The sequence below is a fragment of the Maniola jurtina genome, chromosome 22, assembly GCF_905333055.1.
Source record: "Maniola jurtina chromosome 22, ilManJurt1.1, whole genome shotgun sequence".
NCBI lineage: Eukaryota > Metazoa > Arthropoda > Insecta > Lepidoptera > Nymphalidae > Maniola > Maniola jurtina.
The window spans coordinates 4,505,510-4,524,563 of record NC_060050.1 but is presented as its reverse complement, the minus strand read 5'-3'; the positions used below and the strand labels follow the sequence as shown (position 1 = coordinate 4,524,563).

Here is a 19,054-nt window from a genome sequence, read left to right as displayed (position 1 = left end):
TTATTCTTATACTATAGTAGACTAGCTGATGCCCGCGACTTCGTTCGCGTGGATGTGGGTTTTTTAAAATTCCCGTGGGAACTCTTTGATTTTCCGGGATAAAAAGTAGCCTATGTGCTAATCCAGGGTATAATCTATCTCCATTCTAAATTTCAGCCCAATCTGTCCAGTAGTTTTTGCGTGAAGGAGTAACAAACATACATACACACACACACACACACACACACACACACACACACATACAATCTTTCTCCTTTATAATATTAGTGTGATACTCTTTTGGAAACGAACAGTAAAAACATTAAAAAGAAGTCAAAAACAGTCTTCAACGTTCAAGATTGTAACATCTGCTTTCCTGACAAAATTCTAATAGGAGCTCCTTTGAAATTCATTAGACGCATAGTAATGTTATTCACTGTCCACATAATTAACGATAGGCCTTAGAATGCATAGCAGACAGTCGTTGGGTTGTAAATTCATGACTTACATGTAAGAGAATCTTGATTCTCGGTGCAGTGTAGTAATTATAGGAGTCCGTCGTTCATTGCGACGAGTACATGTCTGGTGTCGCCTAAGGGCATGTGATCCCTGAGTAGTTGAGTACCTCAGTACCTTATCACTAGCATCAAAGTTAGTTTTTGTACATAAAAAATTCTAATGACACAAATCGCGTATCAAATAAATATCTTGTTATCATTGTCATATCATTTTATTGTTGGCGTTGTTTTGTTTTAATAATTTGGTTACAAATACTAACCATTTTTTTCAAGTTTTCAGATGCCCTAGTGTATCTTTTCAAGTTCACTGTAGAAAAATTGATGTGTAGATTGCACTGAGTAGGAGCTAGCAAGAAACTCAGATTACGAAAGGGATAACTACTAAAAGTTTATTAATACTATAGAAATTAGATGAATACTTGTTATTAGTGATAACAAGTGCATCATTATCCTGTTTCCCGTCGATCGAATCAAGCCGTCGATTACAATTGGTATTTGGGTTTCAATTTGATTGGGCGAGTCACTCTTTGTAATTGCAGATATTCCCATCACAGTTGATGATTCAATTCATTCTTTACTTCTGAGTCTTAGGGCCTGTGCAGACGAGGGAGTATTGTCCGCAGAAGACATAATGTCCCTCATCTTTTACTACGGTGCTTACTGGTACTATTGTCTATTAGCCCATCGTGTGTGTTATGCAATGCAGTTTTTAGTGACTCGTTTTTGCCCTCTGCGGATATATAATAGTCCCTCGTCTAAAAAAGAATATTAATCATGTTAGTCATGACTAATATTCCCGTTTTCCCTCCAACTAAGCGTAAAGCTTGTGCTAGGAGTGGGTACAACAATAGTGCGACGGGTGGTATTAGAACCGCCAACCTTTCGGATTTCAGTCCGCTCCTTAACCATTGAGTTATTGAGGCTATAATATAGTCCCTCGTCTCGTCTGCGCAGGTCGTTATAAATCATACTTTTTCTTACTGGATCGTGTTAATCGTGTGTATTATGCCCTTGCAACATTAATTAGGTAATCTTAATAATAATAGATTAGACAAAAACTAGTTTCAATATTTTATTATCTCTATATTGTGCAGAGCCTTGATTCGTTTTTCAAATTGTCAATGTATTTCTTTGCATCTTCATTTTCCCAGGAATATAACATTTCATCCTAGACTTATTGTTTTATAATGGAGATAAAAGCACTCTAGCCTAACGATTCTCATGGATACAGGAATCCAGTTTCCGCAGCAATAGGGTCTTTTACATGCAAACTCCTTAATTAGACTTGTTCTGCGACCGCAACCAGGTTACGGTTGGTGTAAATGAAAATCATCAACATAAAGACACAGAGCTAGTGACTGACACATTCACATTTTCCGTCTTTAACATGCGAACTCCTTAATTAGACTTGTTCTGCGACCGCAACCAGGTTACGGTTGGTGTAAATGAAAATCATCAACATAAAGACACAGAGCTAGTGACTGACACATTCACATTTTCCGTCTTTTACATGCAAACTCCTTAATTAGACTTGTTCTATGACCGCATCGCCATTGTTGTTATTGGCTAAAATGCTATTCTTGCTGCAACAATGCATTGTAGCCAATAGTCAGCGAGCGTCAACCAATCAGAGGTGATTGCGATCGTGACATTGTAGCTGTCATTCTACTGCAATCGAGCTACAGGTTACTGTAATTGAAGAAAATCATCAACCTATAGACATAGAGCTAGTGATAGACACATTCACATTGATTATATTATGCCCGATTTCTTTGTAAAGAATTTTCACTGACGCATTTTCTAATTATCATTCTATACTTACTGATTACATCTAAAGTATGACTGTGCAGCTCATTAGAATATTCTCATACTACAATTCTGCTACTTCCGAAGACAAAAGAGGAAGTTAAATTAAAGTTAGTATGATGCCTATCGTATTTTTGTTCTTACGAGTATTTAAGCTAGCATAAGATTTTATGTCAGCTGATGCCTGTGACTTGGTCTACATGGATTTTAGTTGTTTCAAAACTTCCGTTTGTATGAATTTTCTATATCCATCTCCAGGGTGCAAGCTATCTGTGCCTAATTCCGCATTCGTAAGATGTGTAGCGCCACATACATACTTGCAAAGAATTGAGGATTCAAAACTTTACAAATATGGCACCCGATTTAAAATTGAAAATTAAATGCTGATGATCTTTTAGATCCAAGGTATCTCTGTCCATTATTTATCATTGATAAGATATTTGTGGCGCCACAAACATATTTACAAATATTTGAGTACATGAGCGCTTGAGGATTCAAAAGTTTACAAACACGTTTGCATATCTTTGCTCAAATATAGCACCCGATTTAAAAATTGAAGATTAAATTCTGATGAGGATTGAATCGAGCACTCTAGCTCTTAGAGTAGCAGTAATATATTCTCTCATAATACGAGCACATTGCAGGTATCCTGGTGTGCGTGACGAATCGGCTGGAATAGAGAATGGACACCGCCGATGTTATAATGATAGGTTTATCTGGCGTTGCTTTCAAGAGCTTTTGCGTAAATTACTTGGACATGCGTCTATTTACAAAAAATACATGGAGAGTACAAAAATATAAAAAAATTATAGGAATATTAAATTATTCCATAACAAAATCGTGTACATGTGATGAAATTTTATGAACGAAACGTTTTTTTTTCTTAATTTTATAGACTAGCGCTTGGCTGCAATCAGACTTGTTAGCAAGTGATGATGCAGCCTAAGATGGAGTGCGCTTGCCTAGAAGTTGCCTATTCACTCTTGACTTGAAGGTACCCATATTAAAAGTGGGAGGGAAAATGAAATGAAAACATATCCTAGCGGTTCGAATTAGAAACGAGGAAGCAAATCGCTTCGTACGTGTCCGAGGAATTTCGACTACGTACGGATGCAGACCTTGACGATGCCTTGCAGTACGATGGTAGAAAGGTGAAGGAGGAACCAAGTTAAAGAGTTAATTTAAATATGTATCACCAAGTTATTATTACGGGTGAAGACTAAATAAGAATCACCTTTGTCTAATTTAGGTTAGGTAATTTTTTTAATGTTGTCACATTTTGGCAACCGCATTATGCTCACTTGTCACAAAAGTGACAGAATTACAAAATTGAACTAAATCAGTTAAACTGTCCTTGTACAATTAGGCTTTAGTCATCGATGTATATGGATTAGCCTTTCCCATACAATTCCGTCCGCAAAAATACGCTCGAATCTTACGTCATCGTCATTGACAAAGTCAAGAGACTTTTGCAAATTCTATTGACTTTTTGAGCGCGTTTTTTATCTTCGAAGGGCCCATCCATATACATCGATGGCTTTAGTAAAGTAAACATTCAAGAACAACAACTTTGTATCTGATTTCCTATAACTAAAGAAGTTTATGCTCAGCTAGTCAAACGGAACACACTATCAGTAACTGCAGCTTTTGAACTATGGATATTAATTTGCATGGAAAATAACTACTCTGGAATACACTTTGTATTTAATATTCATGCATTGGTTAATAAATAATTATAGATTAGCTTCATTGAATTTACAAAGTGCATATAGAATTAATCTCTAATCTCTATATCTCCTAAGCAGGTATGGATCAAAAAATCTTTCAATGCATCATTGGACAACTATTTTAGGAATCATTAACATTGCGATGATTTAAGGTAACTACAAACTTGTGCTACAAAGGCACTGGTTTTTCTCTAAAGATATCCTCATGTGAAAGTTAAAGCTTAAATGAGTAGTTAAGCTAAGTCGCCTATTGGGTTGCCGACGTGGATAAATGTACTTTAACTAAGTTAATCGCTTGATACACCCTTGATATCCCACTTGGATACTCTGCGTTAATTGGAAAACTTGAATTCTAAGATTCATTTTCAATATTGACTTAAAGATACTGCTGTTATTTAGTAGCCATTAATTCTGCCTTGGGATCAGCACTGCAGCAATAGGTCGTCAGTTAATATACTGCCAGTATTAATAATCTGTTTCAAGATTAAGTTGCATTATAGGGAGGGGCTTCGTAATAGTTTTAAACGATTTTCTGTAATCGGATATAATAAGCTGTTAATTGAATAGGTAAATGGTAACAAGCGAGTTCTCTATACTACTCATTATAGTTTTCAATAAATTGTCTCTTATTAACACTACATTAAAGTATATTTACATCTGTATCATCATAATGTACGTTGTTAATGCTGTTATTGTTCTTTCTATGTAATTGAATAAGCGTGTTTTCTATTCTACTAATGATGGCTCTTAATTAATTTTCTCGTTAACATTAATTATAACATAGAAGTAAATCTGTAAGATCATGTAAAGTTATTGCTCCTTCTGCGTACGTGTTTAACAGTCGTATACCTAGGTAATATTCTCTACTGTGCTAATGATGGTTTTCAATTGGTTTTCTCTCGTTGGATATATGGATGTATAAATCTTCGGAATCGTGAATAAATAATGTGGTTAATGTTGTTATTGCACTCTCTGCCGCGGTCAATATCAACAGGACTCATGCATCAACCGATTCGATCAAGCATGCGTAATCGTTGCGTATCTATATGATTGCCATTTCTTGTAAGCCTTGCCCAGGTGACTTGTCCATGTATGTAACTGTGAGCTTAATCGCAACTTAGTTATCCTGACAATTTAAATAGACATTTACTACAAACCAAGCTACTTTCCAGCGTGGAGGTTTTTCGTTTTGTCGGTGTAAAAGTTTGAAGTCCACATCGTTCAGTTAGATGCTTCGCGTCGCATAATCGGGCACCGTGGCGCCTCAGTTTGCTCGCGCAGCCCGCGCAGCTCACTCGTATGTTTACCTTCGCGCTTTACGAATAAATAATCGACTTGCCGAAACGAATTTGGAACGTTTTGTACCGGTAATGTCGGTTTAACTGTCGTTTTTGAACGGCGCGTGTCTGTTAGACCATCCATATTTCGTATTGCGATTTCAAGGAGACTTCATTTTGTTAAGTTGTGTCTTAACGTCTGTGAGGAAACGTGTGCAGCTCTTCCTGCCCTGTGGTATTCGCGAGCATAGTGTCTATTCAGTGCAGTGGAATGTGAGCAATGAGTTTGTGGAAGTGCTAAGTTTGCTAAGTTAAACTGATCAAATAACAAAGAGTTCTTCTCGTGATTGGGCTTATTCATCTGGAGCACTTATTTCACAGATCGTATAGCCCACTCTTACTTGTTATATGGTATGTTATATTATCTGTTATTATCAAGTTCTTATTAGGTTTATTTTTGCAAGATCATTATTCTTATCGCTTAAATTAATAAGACTAACAAGGACAAGCTATGTTTTGAATACCAAAATAATAAAATAAGAGAAACCTTCGTCGAGGTTCTCAAACAAGATTGCAAGAATTCCAACAAGAAAACAAAGGTTATCGCGTAGGTATTTCGTTATTGTTATTCAATGATACCAAGGATGAGTAAAGCCTGCTTGAGTGCCAAAATCTATATAAGTATTAGTTTAAAACGTATCAGCAAATTCAAATTTGAAATCGTAAAGTAATTTTTTCACAAAAAGTCACGACGATTATAAATAAAGTAAGAAAGAAAAAGAAAGTGATGTAAAACTATAAATAGTACGTAGTAAAACGAAATGATTTGTGTGGTGGTGATGACATTGAATTGAAAACGAAAATAACGATTTACTTAACAAAAAGCAGGCTTGTAAATGATTTAAAAACTGGTGGTCGTAAAAGCATTAAACATATACCTATTAATAATTAAGATAATAAAAAAAAAACGATCGGACAGTGCACAGTTTTGTACTTGAGAGTGGGTCAGAGTATTTATTAATTGCGAATCGACGGCTTGCAAGTAGGACCGGCATTGTATGCGAAATGTTCAAAACTGGAACTTGTGATTTCCGTTCACTTTTTAATCTATGTGTACCGCAACTTATCTCCTCTGCGAAGGTTGTACTTATGAGGCCTATATTTGTTTTAATGAAAATCTTTATCTTATCATCGTTTGCATCTATTTTCTTAATATAGGCACCTACCTAGTATAAAATATTTCAAGATTCCTTAAATACCGGTTCTAGATTATATTTTATTCTATCTATTACTTGAGTAGGTATCTTTCAATCGTCTGCTAGAAGTTATTTGTGTTTTAAACTTCATACCTGTTTATCGACGTGATATTTACCGCTTTTTATGCTTACGACATTGTTATCGGAACTTATCGAAGTTACATTTTTCCTTATCATACTATTTCACATCAATAACTATTAGGTACCTACGGGTACCTACTTTAATATTTTTTACTAAATTACTTAAAATAAACTGCAACTTTTTAAAAATAAACCTTCCCTACTGACTTTATCTGATCAATTCATCTGAAGATATTTGGTATGAAATAGTTTCCAGTTGGTTATATTAATTAGTCTTCGATTGTGCTTTAAATGAGACGTGAAAACGTTTTTCTGTTTATAAATAACTCCACGTTTTATCTTATCGCTCTACTTATTTCGCTCTATTTCAATTTCAAAATGCACATTCCATACTTAATTACTTATATTAATGTAACTTATATAATATTTACTTAACTAATATTATGATAAATGCTAAACAGTCTGCTTGTCTATATAAATATCTGTTACATTTTCAAGGCTCAGTAACAGAAAAATACTAACTAAAAAAAAAAACTTTTGATTTACTTAAATTACGTTAAACTAATACGTATATAATAACGTAATTAATACGTTAAACTTGCAATTTTAACTACGATTTTGAATTTGGTTCATCAAGAACTAATTTACTGGGAATGAAAATTCTCGTAGATGTTTTTAACCCCCGACCCAAAAAGAGTGGTGTTATAAGTTTAACGTGTGTATCTGTGTATCTGTCTGTGGCATCGTAATGAACCGATTTTAATTTTGTTTTTTTTTTGTTTTAAAGGTGGCTTGATCGAGAGTGTTCTTAGCTGTAATCCAAGAAAATCGGTTCAGCCGTTTGAAAGTTATCAGCTCTTTGCTAGTTACTGTAACCTTCATTTGTCGGGGGTGTTATAAATTTTTAATTTATAATGTCCGTACAGATATAGATACCGTTCTTGTAGCTGTTCCATATGACAAATTCGAGTGAGATCAGCAAGTATTTATCTGGGCGCTATTTTCTGCCCGACTTGTTCCTGGCCTAAGAAAGTCCAACTTGGCAGCAATGATTAAGTTTATTTCAAGGGATACTACCAAGAAAGTAAGATTTATGAAGGGCTTGTAATCTGAAAAGGTAAACTAAAATTTATCGACATTATAAAGTTCTACCTTGTCAATTATTTCTATCCGCCCTTTGGCCTTTGTCACGAGCGCCGAGCTGTTTAAACCATTGAGTTTAATAGTACTTGGAGAAGCAAATTTACCGCAAGCGTCAAAAGAGCGCTCTCACCCATTAGGTACGAAAACGTAAACTTTGATCTGATAAACATTTTTACGTAAACAAAACGAAGGTAATTTTGAAAGTTCTACTCAAATTCAAAATCAAAATATTTTTATTCAATTAGACTTACAACTACTTTTGAATCATCAAGAGCATTTACCACTAGTTCGGAATGCTTTTCCTACCGAGAAGAACCAGCAAGAAACTCGGCGGTTGCTCTTTTCAAAGATTTGATATACAATATTATGCCATGTATACAAATAATTAAAGTCCCGCGCATTGCTGAAGCGAGCTGCAGGTCAAATTCACGCTCTTTTATCATTTACTTAATCTTCGATAGTATAATATGCTTTTCTCAGGAGCATAGTTTTAGTAGATTTACTTCTTAAATTTCATAATTCTTTAATAGATTCTACTAATCGAATACGTATGGTTATTTAAATTATTATTAGTTGTCTATTCTCAAAACCTTTAGTGTTACCTATGCACGTATGGTGGCATTACAGATCGAGTTGTCTCATAATAAATATGGCGATATAATTGACATTCAGAATTTAGGCGAGTCTGGCTCAATTTATCTATGCAATTTTACGCAATTTTACGAAACATCACTGGCTCTAGTAATGGACAACTCTCCAGTGTAAACTATCTTGATCTCTGTTTTGGTTAGGCCACAACTTTCCTTCATACTACTTATAACTAAAATGGTAGTAACATTATTCAGACCACCTTCACTTTGTGGTATAAATTTTACAATTCAAATGGCATTATGATCTATAATATTTGCATCGTATCTTTATGATTCATGGTTTCGAAAGAAAATGCAATATTTGCGATGTATAAGAGCACAATTTGTTTAGTGAGATCGTGAAAGTTTTGATAGCTTCAATAGTATAAATGCATATTATTTACTGACCTCTCACACTTGTAACTGTTTGTTCACGATCTATTCATATAATCAGTCATGTATAAATGAACTAGCTGATGCCCGCGATTTAGCTCGCGTGGATGTAGGTTTTTAAAAATCCCGTGGGAACTCTTTGATTTTCCGGGACAAAACGTAGCCTACGTGCTAATCCAGGGTATACTCTATCTCCATTCTAATTCAATAGTTTTTGCGTAATTTCAGCCCAATCCGTTCAATAGTTTTTGCGTGAAGGAGTAACAAACATACACACACATACACACAAACTTTCGCCTTTATAATATTAGTGTGATGTGAAGTGTGATAAATCGTTTGCTTGATTTGAAATAGGAATTTGATTTAGGTGGTTCCTCCGTTATAAATGGTCTAAGTTTTCAAATTAACAACCGTGACATCGGCGTTTAAGGAACTGTCATTATATATGGACGGCCTATTTATTTCGCAAACTACGGTGTCATGATTATTAACTTGAAACTAAGAGCGCATTCATATTTGCCGCAAAGTGCTGCGCAGAGGCAGCGCGGCTGCAACCGCATATTATATAATGTCGATCGTTGAACCGCAGCGCGGGTGTAGTGCTACAGTCGCGCGTTTTCAACCCCCAACCCAAAAAGAGGGGCGTTATAAGTTTGACGTGTGTATCTGTGTATCTGTCTGTGGCATCGTAGCTCCTAAACTAATAAACCGATTTTAATTTAGTCTTTATTGTTTGAAAGTTGGCATGATCGAGAGTGTTCTTAGCTAGAATCCAAGAAAATCGGTTCAGTCGTTTGAAAGTTAGCAGCTCTTTTCTAGTTACTGTAACCTTCACTTGTCGGGGGTGTTATAAATTTTTAATTTACACTTGTTATTTATATGGATTAACAATGCAGCGCGGCCGCAGCACGGCAGCCGAGCTGCCTCCACGCGTCACTTTGCGGCTAATTTGAAGGCGCCCTTATACAAGGATTTCAGGAGCTATCTAAATATGTTTCCTTCCACAAAGTTACGTCGTATCAGATTTAACAACGCCATTAGTAGATTCTTAACTCACACCGATGTTTATAGAAGTGTAAGGATGGGGAGATTTAAATTTATGTTAATAAGTAGCTTGAAAGGCTGACCTGAGCAGGCTGTTTGTCGACCCACGAGCTTGTCAGTTATTTACATCCATACCTTGAACTTCACGAACTCTGTAAGCTATCGTGATTTGTGTCGTAGATTTTACAAGTTCTCTTCATGCTGTAAATTCAATACAAGCTAGCAATTCATTATTTTTCACCTCATATTGATATTTAAATTACTATTAACGTTTTAAACTTGGTAGTGCTCAGTAAATGCCTGTGTTATTATTACCATATTAATAGCATCACGTATTTATTCATGCTGATATTATGAATAAAGTTATTTTAATTTGTAAGACTATAAACTTTAATATTCTTCTATTCGAGGTATATAAATTGAGTTGATTTAAGTGTTTCAGTAATGTTTAAGTGTTTGTGGTTAATTCATCTAAGGTGTTTGCGCATTAAATAAAGCTCCATCTTATATTGTGGATTCAAAATATTATAATAGACATAATATTATATGTTATTAATTGGCTAATTTTAGATATATACCTAATATTACATCCACTCATTTCTATTTTAGCTTAGTTAAGACGTCTCTTTCGGGAGGTTAGGAGTTCGATCCCGGGCAGGCATCTTTAACTTTTTGGAGCTATGAACGTTTCATGCTTTAACGGTGAAGAAAAACATTGTGAGTTTTGAGTTTTCCATAATGTTCTCAAAGGTGTGTAAAGTCTGCTAATCCGCACTTGGCCAGCGTGGTAGACTATAACCAAAACTTTCTCATTATGAGAAGAGACTCGTGCTCAGTAGTGAGCCGGCGATGGGTTGCTAATGATGATGTGATAATATCTGTTTTATTAATATTAGTAACTAGATGATATCCGTGACTTCATTTGTTCGATTTGTTTTTTAAAAACCTTGTGGGTACTCTTTAATTTTCCGGGATAAAAAGTAGCCTTTGTCCGTCCCCGGGATAAAAGCTAACTCTGTACCCATCAAAATCGCTTAAACTGTTAGGTCGTGAAAAGCTAGCAGACAGACAGAAACACTTTCGCATTTATAAATTATGGATAGTATGGATGGAATGGTTAACAAGTCTAAATATTAACAAACGTGAAAGGTTCATCTAATTGTAGTATGTTTATCGACCCCCCACGTTTGTCAGTTATTTGTATCCGCACCTTGACCCTTCGTCACGAACTGAGTAAAGGATCGTGATCTGTCTTAGGTTTGACAACAACTTTCCTTTGTACTACAACTTGAATGGCGTTGAGGTTATTTATAACACTCTTACTCATCAGGGTCTATCTAGGATCTAGAATCTATTAAAAATGAAACGCTGTTTGTTAGTAAGCGTATCACTTGAGAACGGCTGGACAGATAAAGCTTTTGTTTTAAATCTTTGTAATATGTATAAGTTTTAATGGAAAGAAAAGTTGGAAAAGAAAAATTTTGCAAATTGGGAAAAACTGGAAATCTTTTTTTCTATGGGATTTTTGAGTTTACACTCGAGATCGCTCACGATTTAAACGATGGATATGCGTAATTCCTTTTTGTTTGTTTATTGTTATGAAAAAGTTATCAGAAACAAAATTGAGGGAATAGGGGATACATTACGCAAAATTCCTCTCAAACGAAGCCGGGTCAGCTGGTTTTTAGGGTTCCGTAGCCAAATGGCAAAAAACGGAACACTTATAAATTCGGCTTTTAATAAACTAAAATTCCCTAATAGTATTCATAAATTCAGGTGCTTTAATTAACTAAGATTGTAAACTAATACAAACTTGAAACTTTTACCAGTGTTTTCATAATGAACTACTTTCCCAGACCGAGACAATGAATTTCAATTGTTTCCTGTAGACCTCAGTGAGAAAACAATTTATACTAATGTAAATATTATCACTGTTAATTCAATTTCAGATAAGCTTTAAGTAAATAGAAGACAAAAGGAAAGTATAACACAGTAATATTAACGATTGATTTAATGATGCATTTCAACATTAAACACGAATAGGGAAAGAAGTGTTAGATTCATATTACGAAATTCATAATATTATATTGTGTAAATAAAATGGAATAAAACGTTATAAGTGTAGGTAACTGCAAAAAAACTTTACTTGTGTAATCGATTATGGAACATTAGCAATCCTGCAAAACGATAGTGTGGAATGCGTATCGATCTAGGACGCAGAATATCTTACTGTCCACTCAATTAAAATCTTGAAAGTATTTAATCAGAATATTGATTCGCAAAATCGTTACGTTTATCAATCACTGACGAAACCTGATGATAATCTTGCAAATCTAAGAATAGAATTTCATTACAGCTAATACATATTAGCTAATTGAACGGCACCAAAGTTACAGGTTAAACAAATAAACCGAACAGCGTGGACTAGTTAGTAAATTCGTCGTAACAATTCTTAGAGCGAGACGAAAGATTTTTCATACTAATTACTTTATTAACCTGACTTGCGTAATGCAGGATGCCGCGTGTAACAAAGCAAACTTCCACTTCCCTGAATATCGTCGTTTGTTTTTACCCGACTGCGGCAAAGCCAAAAGGAAGGGTTATGATTTTAGCAGTCTATGTATGAATGTATGTGTGTTTGTATGAATGTGTGTATGTATGTTTGTATCCAAATTCTGTGTGTTCCACCTTAGTGCCTAAACTACTGAGCCGATTTTGATGAATGAGGTGTCAATTGATTCGTTGTAAAGGTCCGGGTGTCATAGGCTATGTTTTATTCGAAAAATCTTTACCTAACGGATGTTACATCAAAAAAAAGGTCTCCAAAAAATTGTTTTTGCTATTGTATCGAGTGGGGTGTCAAATGAAAGAGGAGAAAATCCTGAACTCACAAATATAAATGTACGAGAACATTAAAATATAACAAGCGACAGAAAAACAATTTTACTCTAATATTTCAGCGTTTATTAAGACGATCGCAGTCGGGTTTTAGTTTTCAACTTTATCTTGTTACTAGCTGACGCCCGCGACTTCGTCCGCGTGAATTTAGGCTTTTCAAAATCCCGTGGGTTTCCGGGATAAAAAGTAGCCTATGTGCTAATCCAGGATATTATCTGTCTCCATTCCGAATTTCAGCCAAATCCGTCCAGTGGTTTTTGCGTGAAGGAGTAACAAACATACACACACACACATACAAACTTTCGCCTTTATAATATTAGTGTGATTTTTATATTTGCCGCAACAGCTTGCCACTGTCGACTGTCGGTGATAAAATTCTAATATACGAGTAAATTCCCTTGACTTCCCTCCCTAATCCATGAATAATAAAAAGGAAGGCTAGTTTAAAGTTACTTATTTGTTTGATTTCAAGATTGAGCTTGAGCTTGATGAAGTCTATATCGAACCGAGCTTACCTGGAAGATGCCTATATTCTTGCCTTGAATGTACTCTGGTTATACTGGCCAAATATATTAAATAATATCCCACATCAATGATCCAATATTTTTACAGTTTAGAGTAAGAAAAGACTTCAACTCTTTTCTTACTTTATGTTGATAAATTGATTAAAAAAGCTATTTTCTAAATTCTTATCATAAAATTATCTTGATATATCATAATCATTAACTTCTTTCAGGCATCTTGGTCATTTTGTGTTGCGTGTTGAACGTTTTCAAAAACATTGAAATAACAAACTTGTTAGTAGTTACCTACATCTTTAATGAATAAAATCATTTCGCTTACATTATAACCTTGAAAAATTAGTTTTACGTTAATATTTAATTTTTTGTGGCTTCCACTTTTGCTTCTAATTTCGTGTTCTTTGAATTTGGTTTACTACAGACGTAATTTTAGGGAGTTTGGTCGCGGTAGTTAGTGTATTTAATTAAAATTTTAGTATCTGAACTACATTGAAGTTCACGGTCACAACTCATAACTTTACGTGTTGAACATTTATCTAATGTTAGATCGGTTACCATGTTACGTAATCAGATATATTATTATCAGTATAATTAGTAAACAGGCATAGCATATTTTAGTACAGTGGCGCCACTAAAAATTGTTAAATAAAAAAACAAAAAAAAAAGCTGACTTCAATAACCACAAACGTTAAAAAGTAAAAAATATTTTACTTTATTACTGAATATGAAATCGATTAACTATCAACCTTTACAATCGTTAATGGAAGAGTAAATAGCCATTGTCTCGTCCCATCTTAAGAGGGCTCTCTCCGTCACTCGTTTCCACTCGTTTCATACAATCGTAGTTCCAGTTTCATTTGAATATTAAGCAACCAAAGTCCATGAAATTTTGCAGACATATTCTACAAACAAATATCTATGTCTGTGGTTTTCCAGATTTCTGTTAAAATATTCGGTTTCATAGTTACGCGGTCTTAAAAATTTTCATACAAATCTTTGAGCCCCCTGTAATTTTAAAACTACATATTTTTAGAAAAATCTAAAACACCACAGACACAGATATTAGTTTCTAGAATATGTCTGCAAAATTTCATGAACTTTGGTTGCTTAATATTCAAATGAAATTGGAACTACGATTGTATGAAACGAGTGGAAACGAGTGACGGAGAGAGCCCTGTTAAGCCGCATTATCACTTTCCATCATGTGTGATTGTGGTCAAGCGTGTTCTCATAGTGAATAAAAAAAATCGAATCCATTAACTATTTACCTTTACAATGCATTTTCGTGAGTCACAAACGGGTCATTAAAATCAGCGACTCAAAGCAACGCCAGCCGTTGCATGCCGAAAGTTCAATAGTCTGGGCCCTTTTCCGGTGTGTGTGAGCTCGCAGTGTGACGCCCTGACGATCGACCGTGTCTATTGGGAACACAGGGATTATGTGTTTCCTTACTGGGCAAGTTTTTACTTCTTCAACATTTTCTACGTTGTCTCGAGTAACGACTGAGTTTGATATATCCAGTATGCTTGCTACTTATGTTTTTGATGATACAATTGCGGTTTTATCGTAGTTTTTTGTATCTCTGCCTATAAAAGTAATAGTATCATTTGCACATGAAGCAAAAATGCAAAATATGGCGTTTCGTGAACAAGATCCAAAACTTGGCCTAGTAGCTTATATTATGTTGAATATCAAGATCAGCCTGAGGGCTCTCTCGCGTTCGACATCAAAAATATTGATGGTTCCACTTATTGAAACTTTTCCTGGGTGCTAAGGATCAAACCTACCAAAGGAAATGTCTTGTTCACGAAAAGCTATATTTTGCATTTTTACTTCATGTGCAGATGAGACTATTATATAAAATGTCTTACGTATGAGACTATAAAGAGTTCATGAGTTCTGACAATAAAAACACTTGATCAAAATTTAACATCAGGTAATGCTTCTGTATGTGAATTATTTTTAGTATTTAATTTATTAGATATTGGAAAGGAAAATTACAAATAGACGTTGTGAGTAGTTTTGGAAATAGCTCATGGGGAAAAACTGTTATAGATTATCTTCGTAACTATCTAATTGTTACGGCGAAAGCGTAACGCAATGAAATAAGGTTAGTAGTTAAAAATAATAAAACATTATTTTATTAGTGCCTTCCGCAATTACTTTTTCCTAATAAGCTAGAATTCCTAGATATAATCAAGACGTGGTGTGAAAATCTAATTGAGAGCAAACGGATGACTTACTTTAAATAACTACTGGATGTACCTAAATTAAATTTATCTAGACGAAACGAAATTAAATGACTCTTACTTACATATCAACGTACATAATCGTATCAGACGTAATAATTTTACAATTTGGTTTTCTTCACAACATCCCCACTAAGAAACGATTTTGAATTCTTGAAAAAGACTAAAGCCACGCAAAAACCGTCTTTTGTATTGAATTTAGTCGACCTAGTATTAATATGTTCGTTAGAAGAGCCCGGTTTTACTATTAATGTTAGTAAGTCCTATGGACTAAAATAATAGCGTAACCTTGTTAAAACGTCCTCCCTTTTCTGGTCGTCCATCCCGGAACCAGATTGCGAAAAAAGGCCGAATCTGATACCACCACAGTTCGTTCACCCATTCTATTACAACGGTGTTACTTGATATAACGTATATGTACCTACGAATACACTGTCGGATCTACGACGCCACCTTCCATGTTTATAAATATAGTATTAAGAATTACTATAAGTAGTAAGTACTCACTACCATATAAATAGTGCAGCGGATGTGCGTCAGTGTCGATTGCAATAACTATAAACTGATTCATCAGTATGAATGATCTTCATATTGATGTATCCGGTTTTATGATTTTCATAAAACTTACATAAAAATCATGACTTCCTGACTGCATTTGAAGAGACGTGGTATCAAAAGCTTCGGTGACCCAGTGACAGTCAAAAATACCGTTTTAACGGTTATACTGCTGAGAAAATGAATTCTACATGAGCGTTATGTCATTCTTAATAAACTGTATTATATTTTTTGTCACTTGAATTAAATAAATGACAATGAATTATCTTTTGGCGGATGTAAGGCATGAGTTAGTGGGTGTTTCATTTTATCTTGTTTTATGTGTGTATGTATGTAAAGGTTTATCAGGGCTAGATTTCTTAGTATGTAAATATTCTTGACTCGTGAACACTAAGATACCACTTACCAATACACCGCCGACGCTGCATATAACCGTACCGATTTAATTACCTATTACTACTACAGCGACGCCGGCCTATCCGCACATGATTTATGTGTTGTGACTTGTGGTTGACGGTAGGAATTGGTGGAAGACGTGAGTGTCGCTTCTTTATATGTATAGTAATAGTATTCTGTGCCAATAGCAAGCTCAATTTTATCCAAAAAGGAAATAACTAACCATGCCATGATTTGCTCATATGACTATTTCTATAATGTAATCTAAGCATTTGTGTAGTTTGTTAAGTAAATTATTGGTAATGTCCATCCTCTCTATCTTCTACCGAGTTCTCGTACGCATCCTGACCTCTGCCATTAAATCTAACAGTGCCTCTTACACAGTAGTTATTTTAATAGTCAATACTTTAACCTGCAGTCTGTGCAATTACAGAATCACCGATCATTCCAAGATAATGATTGGCCGGGTCAATATAGGCAGGTCGACCACTTTCATTCGTGACTTATGGCTGCGCGGGTGAGCATTGTTACTTGTTAGGCGACGTAATTTCCTTAAAGTAATTACTCGTTGCTTCCTAGTAATCACTTGTAAATATAGAGCCCGATGCGAGATTTATTTAAGATTGCATAGCACTGGGTTGCATTGTTTTAAAAGGTATCAATTTTACCTTTTCATCATCTGTAGCTTTAGCTATGTTCACAATAGGAGTATTATTATTTGGATCATATTTCTCTAAATTATTAATGAAATCTTAATCTTGTCTCTATAGGAATTTCAATTATGTCTTCTCTCCAAGATTCTACAGTCTACATGCAATACTTATTGTCCTTAGTTAACATGACGTTACTTAATTAGCACTGCAAGACAAAATAATGCTTTATTGTCGTGCTGTAAAGACTTGCTTTATATTTTACTTCCTATATAATATAACAGCATTGAAGAACGGCCGACATTTTGACGTTTTTTAGGTATCCGTTAAATGTAGATTGTACTTTTTATTCACCTTCACTCTTACCAGCGTCAAAAATTTACTTATGCAATACATAATAACATCGTAGGAATAATTGCTATCTATTACATTAAAATCCTATTCAGTATTGGAAATGGATTCAATAGTACCCACTGCACTTTCATTTTTTATCATAGTTACCATGTTAATTACATTTTTACAATAGGTATGATATCCCCGAAGTACCTATTTAAATTAATTTAGAGGTAGATACGAGTCTTATGTTTATTCTCTTCTTATCTTGTACCTAAAGATGAATAAAATAAATAAAGATAAATAATAATTATTATTAGATAGTTAAAGTAATTTTATTGGATGTTTACTATTTCATAACCAATTAATTTTGTGTCATTAGAAGGTAATACTTTGTAACTTTGTATCAGAGAATTTCTAGTAGTGATAGGTAGGATAGAGGAACTTGGACTTAAGTTATGAATAGTGCTTTAGTAATAGTTTACTTTATATTCTACTTTAGTTACGCTCTGTGCATATCCTCTATGTTCAAGAAAGTCTTCACAAGTTACTTCGTAATCGTTAAGTACGTTTTGTTAAAATGTCAAGCCAATTGTTTGAATATCTACCCATCTGTATTTTTGAACGATTCCCTATACGAGAACCTAATAACTTTTTAAACTTTGGTATTTAAAATTTTGCCCACCTCTTTCACCACTGTACAAGAACAAACTTTTATCGATATGCTATATCAATATCATAAAATACCATCGAGTGCTTTGAATCGTATATAATTATATGCACTACTATAAAAGATTACCGGGAAATAACGTTAATAGATGACTCAGGGTTTAAGTGAAAGAGGGTGGAATCGAATTCGATGCATTTCGATCTAACTCAATTGAAGTATATTTGCCCGTAAATGGAAAAGATATTGATAAATTTAAAATAATCTAAAATTACCGACATTGAGGTTACTCTATGGGTTGTTAGGTTAGTAAATTGTTTTAATAATATTGACTGTTAAAGGTAGAAAAAACTGATTATTCTTTAATAAACATGTGCTTAGTAAACGTTTTAAACACAACAATCGCTTTTCCAACAACAAACAAGTATTCAATGTCAATATCACGGTAAAAGCAAAGAAAAATGTGTCACTACACGTGACACTTAAAGTTCCGTATGCTAATTAGTTTTTACCGGTTAATCTCTCCGAAAGTGCGAGATATCTAATTGACTAGTTTACAAATATATTTGTAGGTAAAAGTAGGCGTCATTCGTTTAGAAAATATTTTCTGTGAGATCTTGAACCAATTCCATGAATAAATTGTAGAAAATATTTTCTGTGAGGTCTTGAAACCAATTCCGTAAATAAATTAGTAAATACATGAATATATTAAAGTTAATCATCATTAACCATACCGCCACTACTGAGAACGTCTTTTCTCTAGGGTTTAGGCCATAGCTGGTTACGATGGCCAATTACGAATTGGTAGATTTTACATACCTTTGGGAACATTATGGAGCACTCTTGGGCATGCTGCAGGTTTCCTCACGATGCTTTCCTTCACCGTTAAAGCAAGAGATATTTCATCGCATTAAAGTTAGAGATATTAATAC

At 34.5% G+C, this 19,054-nt stretch overlaps 1 protein-coding gene across 4 annotated transcripts in view; it reads left to right on the top strand.

The window, feature by feature from the left end:
• Nucleotides 1-19,054, top strand: part of LOC123876796 — a 354,107-nt gene that overhangs the window by 52,543 nt on the left and 282,510 nt on the right. For 2 of the 4 annotated variants that reach the window (XM_045923150.1, XM_045923146.1), the window contains exon 1: nt 5,288-5,718. The exons of the other annotated variants lie outside the window; for them this stretch is intronic. The gene's annotated coding sequence lies outside the window, so the exon portion shown is untranslated. Of the gene's footprint in view, nt 1-5,287; nt 5,719-19,054 lie in introns of those variants that run through there. 4 annotated transcript variants of the gene reach the window in all.